Source organism: Panthera uncia, assembly GCF_023721935.1.
Source record: "Panthera uncia isolate 11264 chromosome B3 unlocalized genomic scaffold, Puncia_PCG_1.0 HiC_scaffold_1, whole genome shotgun sequence".
NCBI classification, from domain to species: Eukaryota; Metazoa; Chordata; class Mammalia; order Carnivora; family Felidae; genus Panthera; species Panthera uncia.
This window is the reverse complement of record NW_026057582.1, coordinates 94,309,657-94,334,579: the sequence shown is the minus strand read 5'-3', so window position 1 is coordinate 94,334,579 and position 24,923 is coordinate 94,309,657. Positions and strand designations below refer to the sequence as shown.

The window sequence follows — 24,923 nt, the reverse complement described above, 5'->3', positions numbered from 1 at the left end:
TGAATTGTGTACCTCCAAAAAGTTATGTTAAACTTTTCTGTCTGTATTTTATTTTGCATAGCTTCTATTGCTATATTTTAAAGTTCATAAATTTTCCCTTCTGTTATGCCTAATCTGTTTGTTAATTCCCTGCAGTGCATTCTATTCTTGTATCAGGCATTGTGGTTTTTACATTCTATATGGGTTTTTTTTAAATATATTTAATGTCTCTACTTAACATGTTCAACCCTTCCTCCAGCTACTTGGCCATATGAAATATAGCTATAATAACTGTTTTAGTGTCCTTGAATATACTTTTATCATTTGAGTTATTTCTGGGATGGTTCGGTTTGATTAATTTCACTCCTCATTGTGGGTTATATTTTCCTTCTTCTTTGTATACATGGTAATGCTGGATTGGAATGCAAATATTGTGAATTTTACATTTTTAAAAGCTAGGTTTTTTGTATTGCTCTAAATATATTTGAATTTTGTTCTGGGATACAGAGCAGTTTCTTGTAAACAGTTTGATCCCTTTGGTTTTTGCTTTCATTTTCTCTCATCCAAGTACTAACCAGGTTCTACCCTGCTTAGCTTCCAAGATCAGAGGAGATTGGGAGCGTTCAGGGTTGTAGGACCATAGACTAGATCTTGCTTTCAAATTCTGTTAGAGAGCATCAGAGTACACTTTGGTCTAAGACTGTTTTTTTTTTTCCTCCTTAGTACTCTCACAAATACCCCATGAGTTGTGATATTTTCTTCTCTGGCTTGTGGGAATGAAATTAGAAACCACTGCTACACTATGTGCACTCAGAAGATTATTTCCTCTAATCCTTTTGACTGGTTCTTCCCCAAGCCTCAGGTAGTTTTGTAACATGCATATACGAATTAGATTTGAGGGAGCCTCTCTTTAGAGAGTCTCTTTCTGTGTAAAACTCTCTTTGTGATCCTGTCTTATGAACCTCTAGCCACCTTGGTCTACCTGGGTCCTGTCTCCCTGCACCACAACTTGGGAACTTTCTCCAGGAAGTTAGCTGGGGAATCATACACTTCATCTCATTTGCTCCCCATTCTTCAGGGTTCCCTGTCCTTTATTGCCTAATATCTAATGTCTTGAAAACCACTGTTATTAATTTTTTTCAGATAGAAGGGTAAATCCATTCTGTGTTATTTCATCTTGTCTAGTCAAAAATTTAAGCAGCAAATGTGTTGGTACAACATCAATATCAAATTGAAGTCACCCTGAACAACAGCAGGAAAGGGATGGGGGAAACAGTTAGGTGTCCCTGTTTTCAATAGATAAGGAGTAAGTGGAATATTGGTAGGTAACAGTAATGGGGAGATGGAGAGAGTGGTTAAACCAAATGACACACATATCAATGAAAAGGGGTATTTATCAGGAGATGCTGGCCTTACCTCCTGATTCTGAAGCACTTGGAGTGAAAGAAAATTATGCCTCCCCTTAAGAGGCTGAAGAGAGTAAAGTTTTCAAGGAGAAGCCAGATTTCTGACAGGAAAGGAGGTGAAAGAAATGATCAATGAAGTTGGCAAAGGAGTTTGTTAATCCAAAAACAAGGTTTCTGAGACAGGAGTAGAAAGAATGAGAGGGGGGAGGACTGGATTGGGAAGAAACACAGAAGGGGCTGGAGAAGAGGACCTGTGTCCAGGATGGTCACTTGGCATTGAGGAATGTGGAACATGGTGGGTGTAACCTGTTCAAGGCTGCCAGCAGGATGCACCCACCACATCTCAGTGGGCACCCAGCCATCCCAGGAGTTATATACAGCTTGCAAAGATTGCAGTGTAAGAAAGTCTCAGGAACAGATGAAGAAAGTGACTTTAATCTTTCTTCTAGGATCCTATTGATTGAGTGAATCCCAGCAAGAAAGCCTCAGCATCACGCAGGGAATTGACGTCTATGCAGTAGTAAGCAACCTGGTCTGAGGGTAAAGACCAGAGAGTAAAGATCTGAGTAATCACAGGGGTCCAGGAACAGAGCGGGAGCATAGTCTGCTATTTGCTAAAAGCTGGCAAGAAACTGGACTCTAAGCTACCAGGGAGCAAAAGAAAAAAGGGAAACATGATCAATCACACATTTATCTATAAAAACAAAACAAAACAAATACTTATTTAGGATAGACACAAACGTTCCCAATACGAGGACTGGATAGAAATATTTCTCATGTCTTTTCTCAGAATAAAAGAAGTATGTGATGTCCAGGTACAGTCATGTATCTCACAGAATTCATTATTAAATCATCTCATAATGTCAGTTAATTATTTGGCCTTTTAGTTCATATATATAAAGGAGTCCTTTCCAGTAATAGGAAATAAAGAGGGCTTCATCATGAGGCAGTAGAGTTCCCGGTCAGAGGCAGTTTTTATCAGCCTATAGGGTTTGGCATATAGACTAAGCTGCTCTATGTATATACATATACGGGTGTGTGTGTGTGCGTGTGTGTGTATAAAACCTTACCTAAAATCATGGAAACCATTTCAATTAATCTTTGAAACAACCAGAGAATATTATGAATAACTGAATGAATAGATTAAATACAAGTCAATTGATAATCAATTAGAATGAAAATAATAGTATAGCTGAAGTTAATGGGAAAATGGGATTTACCATATTTCATCAATTCAAAGATGTGTATTTTTTTTCAAATTTTAATATTTCTAAAATCACACTGCTTCTTAAAACAAAGTCTTAGAATGGCTGTCAGCATGGCAGTAGTTTGGTTAAGACTGCTTACACCAATGGTTCTAAAATTGTGTCTGCTCCCTCACCCAAGCAGCACTAACATCACCCAGGAATCACAGAAATGCAAATTCACAGGCCCCACCCCAGACTTAACTAAAGCAGAAAACCTGATTCAGCAATCTGTGTTTTAATAAGACTCCAGGTGATTGTGAAAAACTCAGGTTTCAGAACCACAGGCTAGCATGCTTGAAAGAACATAAATGCATTAATATCAAAACGTACAGAATAGTTATCAGGGTTGGAAGAAAGTCAAGGGGACAATAATGAAGTACCCTTTTAATCTCTAAAAACCAAATGCTTGTGTGCTGGGAAAGAGGATAATTAGACATGTTTAGCAACATTCCCAAAGCTAGGCAAGCTCTACTTAATTGCAAAGCAAGTCTAGGAGCCCAGAATGAATGGTTTTTAGTTTACTTATGGATTTCTTTCAGAAATGCTATATCTTCAATGCACTTGATGGCATAAAGGATGATACTGTATGGAAAAGCATAGTCATAGCTAAGTAAAAAAGAAATTCAGATGAGTGAGACTATAAACATAAGGGAGTTTTAAAAATATATCCACTTTTTAAAATATTTTTCTTTTCATGTATACATTTGGATGATAAGCTATAAAAAATTATGTTTCCTGGGGGCTGAATAAATTGTTCCAAGAAGTTTAAAATAAAAATTCTAAATGATAAGAAAACATAGTGTCAACTTAATTGGTTACCTTTCCCTTTTTCCAAAGTATATAAAATAAATGGTGCATCTTACAGTCTATGTGTCTTAGTTGGATGAAATATGTTAAGTCACATAAGTATTAGCCCCTGCTTGTTAGGACCCGTCTTTGCCAAGTACACTTTGTTTTAGGAAAGGTCCAAATTTTATAAAAAAAAATATACACTCCTGATTTGGCAGTTTCAGAGAGAAAGTGGGCAGGGTCAGAGAAGGAGAAATGAAAATTCTTAGAGAAACAAAACAAGTTTTCTAGGTCTCTAAATACCCCTAACACATTGTATACTAGAAGAAGGTACAGCACATTGGCCAAAAAAGTATGTTTTGGATTCCAATGATATCCTGACCCTATCATGAGGCCTTGGAAAACGACTGGATTTATAAGACTCAATTTCGTCTCCTGTAAAAGGGGGTAATTGTTTATAGGGTTGTGGTGATGGTTGAGGCAGATAATTCATAAGGAGTACCTATAGAATATCTATGCATAATAAATACTCAGGGATTAGGAGCTGATATAACTGCCTGCAACCTGCAGTGTAAACTTGCAGGCTGTTCTCAGGGCAGCTGCCCAAGGGGACCTACCCAACAGAACAACAAAGGGAAGCCCTTGGCTAGTGATTTAACTGCTTGAACCCAAATAGGGAAGGTCAACCCAGCTTTTATTTTGAGAAATAAAATTCTGAGAAGAATTTCAAAACCATTTTAAAACTCCAGAAAGTAAGTCAATTAAAGAGTCTTTCTAATCCAATGTTACATTATCAAAATGAAAATACTTTTTCATTAGGGAAAAACATTTCAGAGGTTATAATTCTTATTGATGGTTAGGATCTTTGAAGAAAATGACTAGTAGCCAAAGACAAACATATTTCAAAGCGGCTCACCCATCTCCGATTGAATCAACAAAGAAATCATTTTTCTTTCCTGAACCAGTGTCCAGATCATCACAAAAAACTTGCATCGAATTCTGAGAGCCTCTTCCTTGATAAATAATGTAGGCACAGAAAGATAAAGAAAGCAGCTAGAAGGAGTGATGTCACACAGGTTTAGGATTTATTCTTTTCCTCTGTAGTATGTTGAACGCTGTCATGAGGTTAGAAACTCAGAGTTGTGGGCTCTGATCTGAAAGACAGGAAGCATATATCCCTTTATCCAAATATTATCTGCCTCCTGAATCTTTTGCTTTGGTTATTGATCTAGTAGACTCTCTGAACTATAATTTTAAGTCTGTGAAGTCTAAAAGAAATGTGCTTAAATCAGGTATGCTCATGCAAAATAGATTAAAAATAGATAGAGGTACCTACCCACAGTCCTTCCTTTTTCTTTTTCTTTTTTTTTTTTTTTTTGCTGATTTTTTCCAATTTTTTTTGTTTTGAAAAGTTGTGAGAACCCACTGTCCTTCTTGTGAGTGTTACCAGGTTTGTAGATTGCCTAGGATGAATTTTTATCTCAATCCACTGTACCCCGGTCCTACTATTTCCTTATTTTCTCATTCTCTCTTGGTTAATAGTGAAATGATAGATATTATGAAAAAATAAGTTCACTATATATTTAAACCATGATGAAAAGTATACTCCTCAGAATGTTAATATGCTCCAAAGTCAAATACAGACTTTTATAAGAGAGAGTATGTTTTGGGTAGTGGACAGTATTGAAGATGAAGCTAATACTGTACCACAGTGTTATTAAACATGAGGTTACTTTGCCAATCCAGGGTGAGCTTCAGATGTGCCTATCCACAGGGTCACCATGGGTCCGAGGTCTCACCTCAGCTTTTCAGATTTAAAAACTTGTTTTAATGTATTTCATCAGGAATGACCATATGCTCATGTCTGACTTATGTTAGCCAAACTCATAAGTGGCTGATTTGTAAACGTAAATGTGAGATTGCTTACAATGTGGAACATCTTTCCAGTGACCAGAGCTCTTGTGCCAGTTCCCCATAGTGTCCCTGTTTTCTATATTAAGATACCCTATTAACACAATAATTAAGCAGAAGGTTGTTTCTATGTTACAGAAATAGTTACCCTATTTCTCAAGGATGGCATTGAGGCATTTTATATCTCATTTTCCCTGTAGTCCCTTCCTTGTCCAATACCAATGATGTTTATTAAATTAAAGCTATTATATATCATCCAAGGTATAGTCTACCTAAGAACACACCTATTAACCAGGACACACATTCCAATCTCCTATGCACAATTTCTTTGTAAGAATCAGGACACTGATTTAAATACATGTTGGTTTCTGTTTCCACTAGGAGCATATATATATAAACCGTCTTCCAATGAAAGTCACTTTGCTGATACTCTTATCTGTGTGTTCTATTGTCACTAGTTTCGGTTTCAAAATATTACCTTTTTCTCCTTCCCTCAAATTTTGATTCAGATATACTATATGATATTCCTAACTATAGACTATACAGAATCTTGGGATCAAGTCTTCTCTTATTGGAAAAGATTTACTTTAAAGACCACTGAGTCCAACCTCTTGTCTTATGCATGAATCCTCTGGGGCATGTCAGCCTTTGAGGTCTTTTGGAGATTATTTATTTATGCATACTTATGGGAAAACATCATATTTCTGCTGAACATGAAATCCACCAAAGACATAAACTCACTGTAAAATTAATTGCTTTTTTCCCCTCAAATAATATATTCACCATGAAGTTTCTGACTCTTCAGTTAAATGAGAAAGGAACCACAGTTTCTTTCCAGCTACCTGCCTTAATATGTTTTCCTGTTTGGGGCAGCTGTTTTAAAATAAAAAGTGTCCTGTTGTCAATATTTTCTTCCTGAAATTAACTGCTTTTGAAGGGAAAGCGAGTGCCAATGTTTGAACCAGCACTGACCCCCATCAGTCAGGCAGTCTGGCCAACTCATTAGGTCCTGAGGGAAGTTTGAATTAAGGATAAGTAACACAGATGAACCAGAAGTCAAGTCTTATGGCCAATGAGGAGCTAAAGTGATCATTTGCAAACAGCACCATCCTAGAGCTCCCTGCCTGAGGGTCACCTAAGAGACCTTAGAAATGGAACACATCAATTCAAGGAAGAAGTACTTAGATGTTGGCCATATGGATTATTTAGAACTGCTTTGATTTGTTAGATTGACACACAGTTACAGAAGACAGAGACAAATGCAGATGAAAGTGGCAAAATCAGAAACCTATTGCTCAGTGGGAGTACAAAAGACAGAGGGGGAAATATGGCTCACTTGCTTACTTTCTCTTCTCTCAGGTCCCAACCAGAGGAAAGACTTTGAAATGTCGGAAAGAAAAGTCAGTTGTATTTAACATATGTATTTAACATATGTCTGACTCTTTGGCATTCTACTATCTGAGAAGGGAAAAAATGTGAGCTCCACAAAGTAGAGTAATATCATTAATATTTACAGTTTGTGTCAATATAATATATGCATTGTGGGCAACTTTTATTAACCCGAGTAGTGCTAAATACTGGACATACAAAAATACATGTGGCCTGATTCCTTTCTCTAAGATGGTGGTGTAGTGAGGGAGGAAACATGATTACCCTGGGATGGAGTACATGAGAGAGTAAGATTAAGACAAAGGTGCTCTGCAAATCCAGAGGTTGACTGACTTAGCTTGCAGGGTATCTAAGAAGGGGTTTTGTGAGAGATGTGTTGCTCCCCCCTCCATATTTTTAAAAATGAACTTTATTCTGTAGAACAGTTTTATGTTTGCAGGAAAAAATGCAAAGGTAAGTACAGAGCTCTCCTCCATTCTGCACCCAGTTTCCCTTATTATTAACATTTTACATTAGTATGGAATATTTGTTACAACTGATGAACTAATATTGATATATTATTCACTAAAGTCCATAATTTATTCAGATTTTCTTAGTTTTTACCTAAAGTCCTTTTTCCTATCGAGGATCCCAAAGGGGAAACCACATTACATTTAGTTGACATGCTTCTTAGGCCCCCTTTGCTTCTCGGTTTCTCAGACTTTCTTTGCTTTGATCTTAGAAGTTATCAGGTTTACTGGCCATTTATAGAATGTTCTTCTTTGGGGATTCATCTAATGTTTGTCTTTTTTTTATTTTTTAATGTTTATTTATTTATTTATATTTTTTGAGAGAGAGAGAGAGAGAGAGCGCGCGCATGAGCATGGGAGGGGGAGAGAGAGAGGGAGACACAGAATCCGAAGCATGTTCTAGGCTCTGAGCTGTCAGCACAGAGCCCGACGCGGGGCTCGAATTCATGAACCATGAGATCATGACCTGAGCCAAAGTCCGACACTTAAACCACTGAGCCACCCAGGCACCCCTTATCTAATGCTTTTTTTATGATTAGCCTGGGGTGATAGTTTTTGACAGAAGGACCACAGAGGTAAATTGACATTTTCATCTCACCACATAAAGGGTGTATATCATCAACATAACTTATCACTGTTAATGTTCACTTTGATCACCTGGCTGAGGTACTGTTTGTCAGGTTTCTCCACTGTAAAGTTGACTTCCAACCCCCCAGTTACACTCCTTCTCCTTAAGGGTAGAGTATATACATCATTAATTGAAATTCTTTGCAGATTAATCTCTCCTCTCCCTTTATTTAGTTATTTAATCATTTACTCATAGTAAATCATCAGTATGAACTCATAGACATTTATCTTATACTTTGAGTATTCATCCAATGTTACTTGATTTTGTTGTTCAAACTGTTCCAACTTTGGCCATTGGGAACTCTTTCAAGTGACTCTTTTGCCCCTTTGGCATAATCTCATCATTACACTTTTGTTTTGTTTCTATTTTCACGTTTTGAGCACTTTCTTATACTCTGAAACTCCAACACGCTCCAGGCTCATATTTCCTGCCACTCTTCTATCTTTTTAAAGATAAGTATAGTCAGTACTGCTATCAACTTGTTTGAAGATATAAATTTGCTCCACTGTAATTGTTATATTAAAGAATAATTTGTGCATGACACAAACTTAGTCTTTGTTTACCTCCACTGAGGAGACACAGAAAACTGTACTCTGCTGACATGTGCTGCATAAAAATAACAAAATTAACACATGCACACACCTCAAACATCTAGCACCTGCCTCAGTTTACTGTGCGTTAAAAGCTACACCCATTTACGTGTGGTGTTACATCCAATTTCATATAACCCCCTTCTGCTGTTTCTGATAACTCATAGACTGCAGATCCTCTGTCCATTTCCACAGGCAAGTTTTAGGTCTTTTCCAAGTGTGTAGTGCCATATTTATTGTAGTATTTGTGTTCTTCTTAACCCTGACATATATAAAGCTATGCTGTTGTTTTTATTGGGATCCTCTCTTATATTTATATTCGTCACTTGGGAAGTTTTTGAGTGCTGTGCTCTGAATCCCATTTTGGGGGATTTTTAAGGTACAGTTTTTCACAGAAGTGTGTTTTAGGAACATACATGTTATATAATGGCAGAAATGACTGTAGGTGTCACTTACTGAAACGAGAAAAAAGTGTGGGCAGAGAAGGCACAGAGCTTTGAAACAATGATATATATGGTGTACTTTGCCTCATTTTGTGTTGTTGGAGTATAAGAGGTAGTGAATTGAGGCCAACAGGAAAATAAGAGCAGAAGCAAGAGAAAGCATTTGTTACACTAAATTTGGACATTAATCCTATAGCTATTAGAACTTCCTCTAAAAGTTACGAGCCTTGAAATGACATGTACGAATCTGCATTTGTGTAGATTTCCCTATTTTCTGAAGCAGATAGATTAGAGGGGCAAGAACCTACTCTGGAAGATCAGGAGGCTTTTGCATATGATTAAGGCCCAGAATATGGCAGTAGGAACTAAAATTAATTGAAATAGAAAGACTAATGAAGTATTTATAAGATACATTTGGCAAGGCTCAGTAGTGTTTGAATATGGTGGGTGGGGTCGAAAACAATTAGGGGTGGTGAGAAGCAGTAGAAACCTCCTAGATTTCTGACTTGAACACAATGGAAGATGGTCATCCCACTAACTGCAACTGAGATATAGCAAAAGGAAAATTCTGGTAGGAGCTTTAGAGTGGAGGATGTGATTGGTGGATTAGAGTTAAAAAGCCCGGTACAGGACAATTTTAGATATACAGGTAAAGCTGACCTGGCACACACCTGGATATTTCAGTCTGACGTTTGAATTAATAACATGTGACCAGTAGCTTGGAAAAAAACCACTTAAGAAACAAATGTTAACAAGGATTTGTTTTGCTCATTGTCTTTTCAGGTAACTGGCTCCTTTTCATTCTTCAGGTGTTAGCTTAAATTCACCTCTTCAGAGAGACAGCTTTCTTGAAAAACTCCTGTCAAAATCCTCAATCATATGCAAGTAATTACTTATAAAGGGAGTGAGGGAGTTGTAACAGACAGGAGAAAAAGCTAAGAAGATCTGTATCTTAGCAAAGATCCTGTAAAAGGTAGTTTCAGGTGATCCACCAGAGGAACGCAAGAGTGTAAGTTGTGTCTCAGACTATCCCATCCCAAGGCAAGAGAACTGGCTTTTCATAAGCCCCAACTTGACACTTACTGGTTAACCACTCGCCTGAGATGAAAACTTTAAAACTCTAAAGTGCCCTGGGCAAAGCAGCTCCATGGCTCAAGGACCAGCCAAAGAAATAAGCTAAGAGTATACTTTTCACACACTGAGGAGAGCAACAGCCAAAACAGAAAAAGAAGGAAGGAAGGAAGGAAGGAAGGAAGGAAGGAAGAAAGGAAGGAAGAAAAGAGAAAAAGAAGAGGAAGAAGAAGAATGGGAAGGGGAAGGGGAAGAGGAGGAGAAGGAGGAGGGAAGAGGAGAAAGGAAGAGGAAGAAGGAGGAGGAAGAAGAGAAGGAAGAAAGAGGAGGAGGAGGAGGGGGTGGGGAGAAGGAGAAGGAGAAGGAAAAGGAGAAGGAAAAGGAGAAGGAAAAGGAGAAGGAGAAGGAGATTTGAGATGATCTGAACAGAGCAAAAATATTGTAGACCAGAGGTCAGCAAAGAATGTCTCTCAGACCAGATCCAAGTTTCTGTCTGTCATTAATTTTGTGATGTAATTTACATACCATAAAATTCATCTGTTTAAATTGCACAATTCAATGGTTTTTACTATATTTATAGAGTTGTGTAACCATCACCACACTCTAATTTTAGAGCATTTTAAGAATTAAAAAAAAAAAAAGTTTATACCCATTACCTGTCCCTCTCCACTGCCTCCTTACCTGCCCCAAGCACAAGGTAATCATTAATCTACTTTTGTCTCTGTGGATTTGCTTATTGTGGACATTTTATATAAATGGGACAATATATTATGTGATCTTTGTGACTGGCTTCTCTCACTTAGCAAAATGTTTTCGAGGCTCGCCCATGTTGTAGCATGTATCAATATTTCATTCCTTTTTATGGCTGGGCAATATTCCTGTGCATTGATATACCACATTTTATCCATTTAACAAATGTTTATCCACTCACTAGTTGATAGACATTTAGGTTGTTTCCATTTTTTTTGATATAAACAATGATTCTATGAACAAGTATACAAGTTTTTGCATGGATATATATTTTTTTCTCTAAGTTTTACTGAGATATAATTAACATATAACATTGTGTTAAGTTTTAGGTGCACAATGTATTGATCTGATACACTTATATATTGCAAAATGATATTAGCCATAGCATTAACACCTGCATCACATCACAAAATTGCCTTTTTTGTGTATGTTGAGGACATTTAAGATTTACTCTCTTACCAACTTTCGAGAGTGTAACGGACTATTATTAATTATAATCACCACACTGTACATTAGATTCCCAGAACTTATTCATCTTATAATTGAAAGTTTGTATCCTTTGACCAATATCTCCCCATTTTCTCTGACAACCAACCCCTGATAACCACCATTCCTCTCTTTGTTTCTATGAGTTTGGCTTTGTTAGACTCCACATACAAATGGTATCATATAGCATTTGTTTTTCTCTATCAGACTTGTTTCACTTAGCATAATGCCCTCAAATTCCATCCATGTTGTTGAAAATGGTAGGATCCTCTTTCTCATGGCTGAATAACATTCCATTTTGTATATATACCATATCTTATTTATCCATCTATTGATGGTCTAATGATCATCATCTATTGATGATACTTCAACTGTTGTTTCCATACTTTGGCTATTAACAATACTGCAATAAACATGGGAGCGCAGATACCTCTGTGAGATTCCGTTTTCATTTCCTTTGGATATATATATCCAGGAGTGGGATTGCTGATCATATGGTAGTTTTATTTTTAAATTTTTAAAGGAAACTCCATGCTGTTTTCCATAGAGGCTGTACCAATTTCATGGACATATATTTTCACTTCTCTGGAGTAGATACCTTGGAGGAGAATTGCTCATTCATATGGTAATGTGTTTAATAATTGAGGAACTACTAGACTTTTTTACAAAGGGGCCACACAATTTTACATTCTTACCAGCAAGACTCAAGGGTTCCAATTTCTGCACATTCTTGTCAACACTTGTTATTGTCCGTCTTTTTTATTATAGCCATTTTAGTGGGTGTGAAGTGGTATCTCATTGTGGTTTTGGTTTTCATTTCCCTAATGATTAATGATGTTGATGTGCTTTTAGCTATTTGTATATCCTCTTTGGAGAAATATCTATTCAATTCCTTTGCCCATTTTTTTAATTGGGCAAAATGTTTTTGTAAATAAAGTTTTATTGGAACAGAGCAATGATCACTTGTTAGGTACTGTCTACAGTTTCTTTTGTGCTACAATTGGAAGAGTTGAATAGTCACAACAGAGACCATATGGCCCACAAAACCTGAAATATTTGCTATCTGTCCCATTATGGAAGCAAGTCCAATATCCCCTATTCCCATTCCAGGAATGTGTCTCTAGAGGGTAGAGCAGTGGCTACCCTTTCACCTCTTGCCCAGTGAAAAAGTTTCCATGGGAATACTTGGAGCTGCTTTCCCAGAGTTCTCAAGGGCAAGGTGTGTAGGTTGTGGAAGTGTTTCCTGAGGTGCAGATGTAGGATGATGTATATCTTACTCAAGGGAGTCACCTACATGAAGTGAGTTGGCTTCAGCAAGTAAAGGCTAGCAAACAGCACCAGATTCCCAGGGACTGAGTAAAGAGACACTAGACTGGAACAGAGCTGTATATGCTAGGGTCAGGAAACTGGAAGAGCAGAGCTCAAGAGAGTGCCTCCAAGGGCCTGCCATCACTCTTTCCAGAGAGTCAACTTCAATCATCTCCATAGCCCAGAAGAGAAGAAGTAACATAGCCATGTACACATATTCCTACACTGTACTTCTCACCATACCACCTCTGTCCACACAGACAGGGAGCAAAACAGCAAGAGCTACAGCTGGCAATGAAGCGAGCAGAGGGGGAGCCCGCTGTTCCCTCCCCAGGCTAGCTAGTACCAGTGCAGGGCCCATAACTTGTATCTGGAGATTCTATTATTACATGGTTCTGGACCTCGGTTTTTCTGAACTGAGGCAGTGTTTGTGACTTAAAGGGTCTCTAGGCCTTTCTATTACCTTAGAGTGATTTGTAAAATCAGGAACCTGCCTAGGTTTATTTTCAGGGGAAGGGACAGTCTGCTCACTTTAAATAATGTGAGCAAGAGGGACAAAAAGCAGTAGACTAATACTTTGATTACATCAGAAGTTGTGCTTGTTCAACATATTCGTCACGCAAATATGTGACATTCTAGCTCTACATTACGTATAAATATTTGCCAAATGGGTTAAAGACTACTTGGTACATAAACAAAATAAAATGCAAGAGTTTCCCCATTGCAAAACAAAATGCCAGAGTTTTGTTCTATTTAGGAAGTCCGTGGCTCAGTTGATGTCCTTATTGTATACAGTCTCTCTCCATATAAGATCATGCAATAGAACATACTGTTTTATTAGATCAAAGTCACCTCTCTTTGGAAGTCTTCCTTGAAATCCCCTCCACCCCTTCCCAACTCCAAGGTAGGTCATGGTTCCTTCTCAGTGTTGCCAAAGCACCTGGAACCTCCCTTTATTAAAGCTCATATCATTTTGTAATATATTTGTCTGTTTTCTTGTCTGCCTTTCCTGCCAGCCTGGGAGTTGCTTAAGGACAGAGAGCATATCTTGTTCACTGATGTGTTATAGCATAGGGACTGTCATAGAGTAAGTGTACTCGATCAGTATTTATTTAAATATTGCTTAACTCATTAATGTCAAATGAAAAATGACTAGATCTAGCCACTGGCTTCCCTCTCCAAATGTCCCCAAAACTGACTGTAATGTGCCCAAGAAGAGTGGGGCATGGGGAGCAAGCCGCACAGATCCACTCCTCCTGATAAGGGAGAAAGTGACTCATTACAATCTTCTTCATAGCATATTGATCAATGATAGATCAGCATACTTCATATTCCACTGAAAGTCACACAAAAGCCTTTTTCCCTTTAGCTGTTCCTACATTGTTGAAGTGAAGTTGGATAAAGCAACTCCTCTCTATGCCTTTGAGCAGCTTTAATTGATGTGGATCACTGACCAATTGATGTGGATGCAGCAATCAGTATCAATTGGAAGGCAGCTGAAGTAAGAGGATTGGCCATCCTGCAGTCTGGTTTGCCAATTCCATATAGCTAGAGCCTGGGCAATTGATCTTTGCTGCTTTAAATGATCAAACTGCAACCTATTCAAGATACACATGGTTTCAAAGGCTCCCAAATGCTGATGTTGGACACTGCTAAAAGGGGAATAATGAGCCTAGCACCATTAAAGTTGGAGTCAATTAGCAGAGTCAGGAGACTGACATTTTGTGTTTCTAAGTATAATTTGCATCCTTTGTATCTATAATAAAACCTTAGTGATTTTCCTGTAGCTTGATCATTCCCTGAGGAGTCACATTTGTGGCTTGGCGGAGTAGTGTGGAATGACATGAGCAAAACCATGAGGTTACTGCCCCCAGAGGTTTAATGCCATCCCTAAACTTCCACCATTCATGCTTCCAAAGACTGCTTTCTCTGAGCCAGCTTTCCTAGGGTATATTTGCAGCACATTATGTCTAAAGGCAGTGATAATGTTATTTGAGGACAAAAAGTTCAAGTGGCCAAATAAATGTGGAAAACTCTGTATTAGATAAAGAGGTCTCTTGGTTTCAGGACTTTTTTGAGTTTATGTATACTATGCACTATGCATTATGTGTACAAATTAGGAATCTCTAAGGGAGACATACATTAACCAAAAATTTCGCCAATTAACTTGGTAGTGAAACATCTAGCGGATTGTATTCTGAGGAACATACTCCAGGAAATGCTGATTTATAGAAACACTCCAGGAGTGGCTTCACGTTCTGTCCCCAAATCCTTAGTGTGAAGGAGGTGCTTTTTCTCCTCCACTTTTTTTTTTTTAGTTGTTAAGTGTTTACTTATTTTTTAAAATAAACACTATATGTTAGGATAATTTTAGACTTACAAAAATGTTATGAAGGCACTACAGAGGTCGCCTATAGCCCACAACCAATTGACCCCATTGTTAACATCAGACACATTTGTCACAACAAAGAAAGCAACAATGATTCATTACTATTAACCAAAAACCATTATTTGGTCATCACTAGTTTTCCCTCATGTTTTTTTTCTGTATCCCAACCAGGATACCATTTTACATGTTGTCATCATGTCTCTTGAGTCTCATCTCTCTGACAGTTTCTCAGACTTGCCTTGTTTTTGATGACCTTGACAGTTTTGAGGAAAGTACTTTTAAAAGCAATAGAAATCAGGGATGCATAATGAACTAGAAACCTTCTGGAGGGAAAGAGGATGAAGAAAGTTTGTAAGGGCAGGGAAAAATGCAAGAAAATGAAAGGGCAAGAGACAGTTTATTGACTCCTCAGTTTTATAAGATCAACTCTGCCCATAAACTAATTTTGTGGCATATGTATATGGAAAAGATAAATGCAAATCACATTTTAAAAACTTACGTCATTCATATATATCACATCATATTATTTTTTCCTAAAATGCTGCTTGGTGTAGTTCAAAATATAAAAAAAGCAAATATCAAACCAAAAGATAAAACTCAGTAACATTTATAACTAAGAAAATAAAAAATGGCTTAAGATGACCAGCAGGAAGGAATGTGAAGTATACAAGTAGCAAAGATATTTTCCATCAGTAAGTCAGTCATCTGACTTAAATTGATAGCTTTTGAAGCACTTTTTGTTCCCTTCCTCTTTCTCAGAAAGGGGTAGGTTTGAAGCTGGGGAAACAGGAAAACTCTTAGGAGGATTGGATCTTTGCTTCCTGGGCTCGGTTTGGGGAAGGGGAAAACAATGACTCCTAGTGATAATTTTTCCCTTTCCCAAACCAAAAAAGTACATTTTCCCTTTTACTGGCTGGACTGCACAGACTCTCAGAAATCCATATGCAAAAAAGGCTAAGATATGGTTTATTGGGCCCAGCGTAATCACTGATTATAGTAGTGAGCAATATGTACAGAGAGACCAGGACCTGGTGGCCATGGACCAGAGTACAGTTTCTTAGGGCATTGAAAGGACTAAGATCTGGTGCAGATGAGGTGGAAGATATTAGTTGCTGTGGGTGGTTAGTGTACAAGCTAAACTGTTGTAACAAAGATTAAAAATACACTGGCCCACCAAAACTAGAAATGATCTATCTCTGTATTATATAATAGTCCAAAGGTGGGCAGGCCAATGAGGGAAAGTGGTCAATTCTGCCCTTTTCAACAATGGGACCAAAGCGGCTTGTCCTACCTAGTTCTTGCTATTTCCCTGCTAACAGAAGACAAAGAGCCACATAAGAGCATAACCAATCATTGTATGGACAAGACCTTAAAAAAGCACACACCATATTTACACAAACACCACCAGTCTGAACTTAGTCACATGGCTACATATAGCTGCAAGAGAGGCTATGGAATGAAGTCTTTAATTGGGTGGCCATATGCCCAGCTAATATTCTATTACCATGGCAGAAAATAAGAACAAATACTATGAAATAGCTTGCTATCTATAGAAGCTATTTGCTCATTCTGCATTCTCCTTTGTCCTAGTTAATAAAAGTGCAATATTGTTTAAGGAATCAATGGGCCCAGCTAATTGCTTATTTTTCAGCCTCTCTAGCAGTTAGGGATGCCAGATGACAGTTCTAGCCAATGAGAAGAAAAACAAAAGTCTGCTGGGGTTTTAGATAAAGCTTTTGCTTCACTGCTAAAGGAGGATAGATACAGCTAGTACTGTTGTTCCTAATTCTCCTTGCCTGAGATGCAGATGTGATGGTTGGAGCTGCTGATATTAAATTATGCCCATGAGGAAAGCTGTAGAGAACGGCAGAAGCATCTACCCTGACATCAATAAACTGATAGACCAATGCTAACAGTTGTTACCCTTAGACTTGTGACATGTGAGAGAACACCTTCCCTGCTTTTTAAGCTTTTTGTTTTTTTTAGTTTCTTCCAAATAATGTTTTTGCTTCTAAAATTACTTCATTCAGATAACATCTTCCACAAGACTTCTGGTGTCGTTTAGTGACTGTAAGCCCAGATTTAGGCATTAGAATTTCTAGATTTAAGTCCTGGATGGACCACTTACTCTTTAAATGATAGTAGGCAAACTACTCAACCTTTCTGTGCTTCACTTTAACTATATAAAAAATTATGATGAAAGTAGTGTCAATTTCATAGATTTGTTGTCAGGATCAAATGACATGGTATATGTAAAGTACCTGGAACATAGTGCTCAGTAAGGTACCATTGTTGTAGAAATATTTAAATCCAAATCAACTAACCAGGCTCTACCTTGACTGGGTGGGGAGAGTGACACCCCTAAATTTCCAAAAGCACATACAATAGTGAATCCCCTGAAGCCCTACCTGTTTGGACGTATTGGGGAGTTGAGGTCCAGCAAAGCACCTAGGCATGAATGCCACTGCTACACAGATGGAGTCGCCTCCTTCTTAAACCTTGCAGACTGGAGATTTGATTACTGCTTTCTTTTTTCTTTTGGGCTGAGGCCTCCATTCCCTTTCAGCCTTTTCCTTCTATTGAACCAACGTCTTTAAAGCCAAAACCTAGAGGTGATGGCTGCAATACTGAAGGTGAAGAAGGGGAAAGGTTGAAAGATAGTTTTTCTTAAAAATTGAAAAAAAAAATCTTTCACCTTTCTCTGTTGTCAGAAAATGATTATAATTGTCCTATCTGTAAAAGAGTCTCTGAGATTTTCTTATTATGGATTCCCCCCTAGTTTTAGAAAACAAGGCAAGAGGGTAGACCAGGTAAGCCAAATCCTGTTGGTAAGGTAGGTCAGAGATACAATTAGTATGGTTGGTTCAAATATACCTATTTCTTCATCCAAAGTGAGAGTTAAATAACCAAGTAGTGACATTAGTTTCCTCTCTCCCTCCAAATCAATTAAAATATACATAGATCATGTAACTTTTGGCTTCATGCACCCTTGTACATACCTCACCAAGATTGGTATATGCCATGTCATTGCTATCAAATGGTTCAATGTTGTACATATAAAGTTAAACAAAATTTCTTAAAGAATTGAAATACAAAAGAACAACAAATGTTCCAAGTGAAAAAACATTCAATAAATTTTATAATTTTTATAAACTATGAAAGTATATTAAAAGTAAGTATATTATTCTGTCCTGCAATTATAATTCTTTGAAAAAGAACTAAAAAATAATGTCACTGAACACCCAGAACCCTTCAATATAGCACATAACTGAAAGATTTTTCACTGTTCCCCAAAGAACTCATTTTTCTTGTCTAATAGATGAGCATAATTATAATAAAATTCTCCACAAATTTGCTTTGACTGTCTGCTACCCAATGTTCAGTTCTCCCTTGCATACCAAAGAAACGGTGTTCTTAGGGAACCCAAAGACCTATGTCAAGAAGACATGTAACACATAAATACAAATTTTCTGCTGAGTCAAAGTTGTATAATCTACTTTATATTAAAACTCCCAAAGCAAAATTAAAAAGTTTTAAAATAATTGCATTTATTCCTTAAAAATGAAAGGTTAAGAACACCAAAATTATATCAAGCATCTTTTCTGACCACAGCAGTATGAAAATAGAAATCAATTGCAAGAGAAAAAAAAAAACACACTTAGAGGCTAAACAACCAATGGGTCAATGAAGAAAGAGGAAATAAAAAATACATGAAGACAAATAAAAATGAAAACTCAACAGTCCAAAATCTTTGGGATACACCCTTCTAAGGGGAAAGTTTATAGTGATACATACCAACCTCAAGAAACAAGAAAAATCTCAAATAAACAATCTAACCTTATAGCCAAAGAAACTAGAAAAAGAACAAAACCCAAAGTGAGTAGAAGGAAGGAAATAATAAATATTAGAACAAAAATAAATGACATAGAGACTTAGAAAAACAATAGAAAAGGTCAATGAAATCAAGAGCTGGTTGTTTGAAAAGATTCTTTTAAAAAGTTGATAAACCTTTATTTAGCCAGACTCATTAAGAAAAAAGGAGAGAAGACGCAAACAAATACAGTCAGAAATGAAGGAGGGGATATATATAACAAGAGACACCACAGTTATATATATAACTTATATATAACAAGTTACAGAATAACTGTAAGAGAATACTGTCAAAAAATTACATGCCAACAAACTGGACAAGCCTAGAAAAATGGATAAATTCCCATACAATCTTCCATAACTGATTTAGGAAGAAACAGAAAATTTGAACAGACAAATAATGAATAACGATATTGGGTCAGTAATCAAAAAACTTCCAAAACATCCTGGGCCAGATGGTTTCACAGGTGAATTCTACCAAACATTTAAAGAACAATTAATACCTATTGTTCTCAAACGATTTCAAAAATAAAAGAGGAAGGTAAACTTCCAAATTCATTCACTTTTTTTCTTTTGGCAAATTCATTTCATGAGGGCATCATTAACCTAACACAAAAACCAAACAAAAACACTACAAAACAAAACAAAACTACAGGCCAATATCCCTAATGAACATAGATGTAAAAATCCTCAACATAATATTAGCAAATCAAATTCAACAATAGATTAAATCATGGTCAATGATCAAATGGAATTTATTCAAAAAATACAAAGGATTCAACATTTGCAAATCAATCAATGTAATATATCACATTAATAAGAAGATAAAACGATAGGATCATCTCATTAGATGCAGAAAAAGTAAATGACAAAATGCAACATTTATTCATGATAGAAATTCTCAAGAAAGTAGAATTAGAGGGAACAATTATCAACATAATAAAAGCCCCATATGAAAAATACGGTTAACATCATACTCAAGTGTGAAAAAATGAAAGCTTTTCTTCTAAAACCAGGAATAAGACATGGATGTCCATTCTCACCACTTTTGTTCAACACAGTACTGAGAAGTCCTAGCCACAGTATCAGACAAGAAAAAGAAATAAAAGGCATCTGCACTCTTTGCAGATGACATGATACAATATATAGAAACCCTAAAGACTCCACAAAGAAAGCTGTTAGAGTTAATAAATGAATTCAGCAAACTTTCAGGATACAAAATTAATACACAGAAATCTGTGCATATATACACTAATAATGATACAGCATAAAGAAAAATTAAGAAAACAATCCCCCTTACAACTGCACCAAAAAGAATAAAATGCTTAGGAATAAATTTAGCCAAGGAGGTGAAAGACTTATACTCATGGATGAAAACAACATGGAAGAAAACTATAAGACACTGATGAAGAAAACTGAAGATGACAGAAAAGGAAAGATATGTAATGTTCCTGGACTATAAAAATTAATATTGTTAAACTGTGCATACTACCCAAAGTAATCTATAGATTCAATCCAATCCCTATCAAAATACCAACAGCATTTTTCACAGAACTAGAATGAATAACCTTAAAATTTGTATGGAAACACAAAACACCTTGAATAGCCAAATCAATCTTGAAAAAGAAGAACAAAGTTGCAGGTGTCATAATCCCAGATTTGAAGAAATAATACAAAGCTATACTAATCAAATCAGTATGGTACTAGCACAAAAACAGACACATAGATCAATGGAAGGATAAGAGAGTCCAGAAATAAACCCATGCTTACATGGTGTATTAATCTATGACAAAAGAGGCACGAATATCCAATAGGAAGCAGTCTTCTCAATACATGAAAAACTAGACAGCTACATGCAAAAGAATGAAACTGGGTCACTTTCTTACAAAACAGAAAAAATAAATTCAAAAGGATTAAAGACCTAAATGTGAGGCCTAAAACCATAAAACTCCTAAAAGAAAACAGAGGCAGTAATCTCTTGGACATCAGCCTTAGCAACATATTTATGAATATGTCTCCTTAGGTAAGGGATACAAAAGCAAAAAATAAACTATTAGGACTACACCAAAATAAAAAGATGTTGCAGAGCAAAGGAAACCACTGACATAACAAGAAGACAACCAACTGAATGGGGGAAGATATTTGTAAATAATATATCTCATAAGTGTTAATACCCAAAATATATAAAGAACTCATACAACTTAACACCAAAAAAATAAAACATTGGGTTAAAACATGTGCAGAAGAGTTGAATAGACACTTTTCCAAAGATACACAAATGGCCAACAGACACATGAAAAGATGCTCAACACCACTAATCATTAGGGAAATGCAAATAAAAATTACAATGAGATATCACCTCATACCAGAATGGCTAGTATCAAAGAGACAAAAAATAGGAAGTGCTGGCAATGATGTGGAGAAAAGGGAAAACTTGTGCACTGTTGGTGGGAACATAAATTAGTACAGCTGCTATGGAAAACAGTATGGAGTTTCCTCAAAAAATTAAATATAGAAATACCATACTACTGGGTGTTTATCCAAGGAAAATGAAAACATTTATTCAAAAAGATATATACAAGCATGTGTTTATTGTGCCATTATTTACAATAGTCAAGACATAGAAGAAATCCAGGTTTCCATTGACAAATGAATGAATAAATGGATAAATGAATGGAGATATGCACACACACACACACACACACACACACACACACTGGAATATTAATCCATTATACCACACACAAAAAATGCAATCTTGCCGTTTGCCAACAACATGGATGAACCCAGAAGGTATTATGCTAAATGAAGTAAGTCAGACAGAGAAAGACAAATATTAAATGATTTCACACACATGTGAAATCTAAAAAACAAACCAAATGAACAGACAAAAAACCCAACAGACTCTTAAATACAGAGAAAAAAAAATGGTGGTTTCCAGAGGGGAGGTGAGTAAGGGATGGGTAAATAGGTAAAGAAGATTAAGAGGTACAAATTTCCAGTCGTAAAATAAATAAGTCACAGAGATGAAAAGTACAGCATAGGGAATATGGTCAAGAATATTGTAATAGCATTGTATAGTGACAGATGGTGACTACACTTATCATGATGAGCACTGAGTAATGTATAGAATTGTCAAATTAATGCAATATACATCCAACACTAATATAACGTATGTCAGCTATGCTTCAATAATATTTTTAAATAAATAAATAAATTTTAAAAACAAAAAATGGAAGGTTAATTTGAAAACTTGTCTTCTAAACCACTTTAAAGATTAATCATCAACAATCATTTGTACAGTGCTGCAGCTCCTCATGTAACTCAATAGATCTGAGAGCAGCAAAACTACTTTTAGCATAGCCAGTCACGTTGCAGAGAGGCCTGAGTGGTGTATCAGCTCCACATTAGAAAACATGATGGTTGGAGCCCAGCTCCAAATCACAGATAACTGGTTTTCCATTCTACTCTGGGACCTGAGCTAGATATTTGGCAACTGAGATATCTCAAGTGGAAAAATGCCTGTCTCATAAGGTAGTTATGAGGAGTGAATATGTTGATCCATAGGCTTAGCACAGTACTGAGGACTGTGAGTACCTGAGAAGTTGTGGTTGTGGTAGTGGTTATCAGGCAGGGTCACAGCTGCCTAGATAGAACATGCACTCAATGATGTAAATGGTACACAAAGAGATGCATCTCAGGCTGCTACTGCTGGAAGACGTTAAATCACTTTGCCAAGGACCACTGCAAGGGGGATGAGAGCAGTCCTCATACCCCATGAATGCAGATGGAAGAAGGCATTTGTCCCTCCAGAGGGACAAAAAGAATGTGCCTGGAGAAAGACACATTACAGAAGGAGTTTATGCCCTGAAATGAAGCCCTAGAACTCTTAGTAATGGTTCACGTGAACAAAACTGCATTTATCATCGGAAGTTTGACATGTAAGCTCCATGATGGCAGGGGCTTCACTGGTCTTGTTTACAGCTATATCCCCCAAAATAGAGCATGGTATATAGAAGGTATTCAATACACATTTATTTATTGTACGAATGAATCAAACAATTAAACCATCACCCTGTCTATGATTAGTTGAGTTATCCTGGACCAGTTATTTAGCTTCTTTGAACCTCTATTTTATGATTTATAAAACAGGAATAAAAATAATACATATTTCACAGGACTACTCAAGCATTAAGAGAAGTAGCACTTTATTGAAATGCTGTATCTGGTCAGGAAAACTGTCAACAGTGTGCACCACAAATTCAAAAAGAATTATTGCCATTGTGTTGTAAAAGTGACAGAATGCCTCAGTGGTCATGGCCCTGTGGAGGCTCACTCCAGCAACTCAGCAGTCCCTCAGAAGCCACAGTAGAGTGGAAGTCAGAGGGCACAGCCAAGCTCCCTTGGACACCATGCAGCTTTCTTTCTCTGAAATACACATACTGCCATGATCTTCTCCCCCTGCCCCAGGGTAACCATCCTGAAGAGAACCCCACACATTTGCAGGTGGACTTTCTGGTCTTTGGTTTAAAATCTATCTCATTATATTTTTATTACATGTACATATATAGAATCAAGCAAAGAAACACCTCACCCACTTTTTTTTAATCTCATTTTCCTCTCATCTTCCTTTTCCATCATCTCCTCTGCTTGATCTCTGTTGCTGGGCCCAGTCCAGGTCTTCTCTGTCCGGTCTCTCTGGTCTAGTAGATTAGTATTTAGAATTTCTGGGGTTTGCCTTGGTTTCGCCACATCTAATTGACATGTGACTGGTTCACTGCTCAGAATGTCAATTTCCCCACCTTCAAATTTGTGATGTAGTGATATAAAAAAAATTAGAAATTTGGTCTTTGTGCAGTTGCTGGCCAAGAGCTTCTAAAACCCTTATCACATCCTCAGTGGTTGTAGTCACAGAAGCATCTCTTCTTATTCTTGATAAGGCCCCTTCACCATACTGAGCCTATGCTAATTAGATGACTCTTGGAGCATGGGAACTGATTCCTAGAGGAACCAAGCATTGATTAGAGAGTTGAAACTTTCAGTCCCACCACCCGACCTCCAAGGAGAGGAGAGAGGCTGGAGCTTAACTTGTTCATCAATGGCCAGTGTTTAATCAATCAATCCTATGTAATAAAGCTTTCATAGAAACCCTGAAGGGCAGGATTCATAGAGCTTTCAGACTGGTAAACACAATGAGGTACTGTGACAGTGATGGAAACTCTATGCCTCTTTTTACATACCTTCTCCTATGCATCTCTTCTATTTGCTCCCAAGTTGTATTCTTTATAATAAACCAATAATAGAATATACATCACTTTCCTGCATTCTTTAAGTCATTCTAGTAAATCACCAAACCTGAGAAAAGAGGTGCAGGAACCCCTGATTTATAGCCAGTTAGTCAGAAGTACAGGAGACAATCTGGAACTTGTGACTGGCCTCTGAACTGGGGACAGTGTTGTAAGAGTGAGCCCTTAACCTGTGGGGTCTGTACTAACTCCAGGTAGTTAGGGTCAAAATTGCTTGGTGTGGAAAACTGACACATTTGGTGTCAGAAGGGTTGAGGGTCAAAGAAACAGGAGGTGGTGACCTTTAAAAGAGAAGACACTGGGGTTCCTGGGTGGCTCAACCAGTTATGTGTCTGACTTCAGCTCCAGTCATGATCTCATCTTTCATGGGTTTGAGCCCCACATCAGGATCTGTGCTGACAGCTCAAAGCCTGGAGACTGCTATGGATTCTGTGTCTCCCTCTCTCTCTGCCCCTCTCCTGCTTATTCTCTCTGCCTCTCTCTCTCTCTCTCTCTCTGTCTCTGTCTCTGTCTCTCTCTCTCTCAAAAACATTAAAAAAAAAAGAAGACACTGATACCAAACTCATGAGCTAAAAGGCTCAAAACAACAGATGTGAGAACATTCTATACATTGCAAAGCACTTTATATATTTAGTGCATTCATTTGCTCATTCATTCATTCATTCATTCATTCTTAGTGTTTTTAGGCACCAACTGCAAGGTATTATTATTTTTTTAATATTTATTTTATTTATTTTCAGAGAGAGAGAGAGAGTGGGAGAGAGCACAAGTTGGGGAGGGGCAAAGAGAGAGGGACGGAGAGAATCCCAAGCAGGCTCCACATTGTCAGTGCAGAGCCCCAAGTGAGGCTCA

General features: G+C 37.2%; 1 pseudogene; it reads left to right on the top strand.

The window, feature by feature from the left end:
• Positions 1 to 24,923, top strand: part of LOC125910385 (tubulin alpha-1 chain-like) — a 65,077-nt pseudogene that overhangs the window by 28,753 nt on the left and 11,401 nt on the right.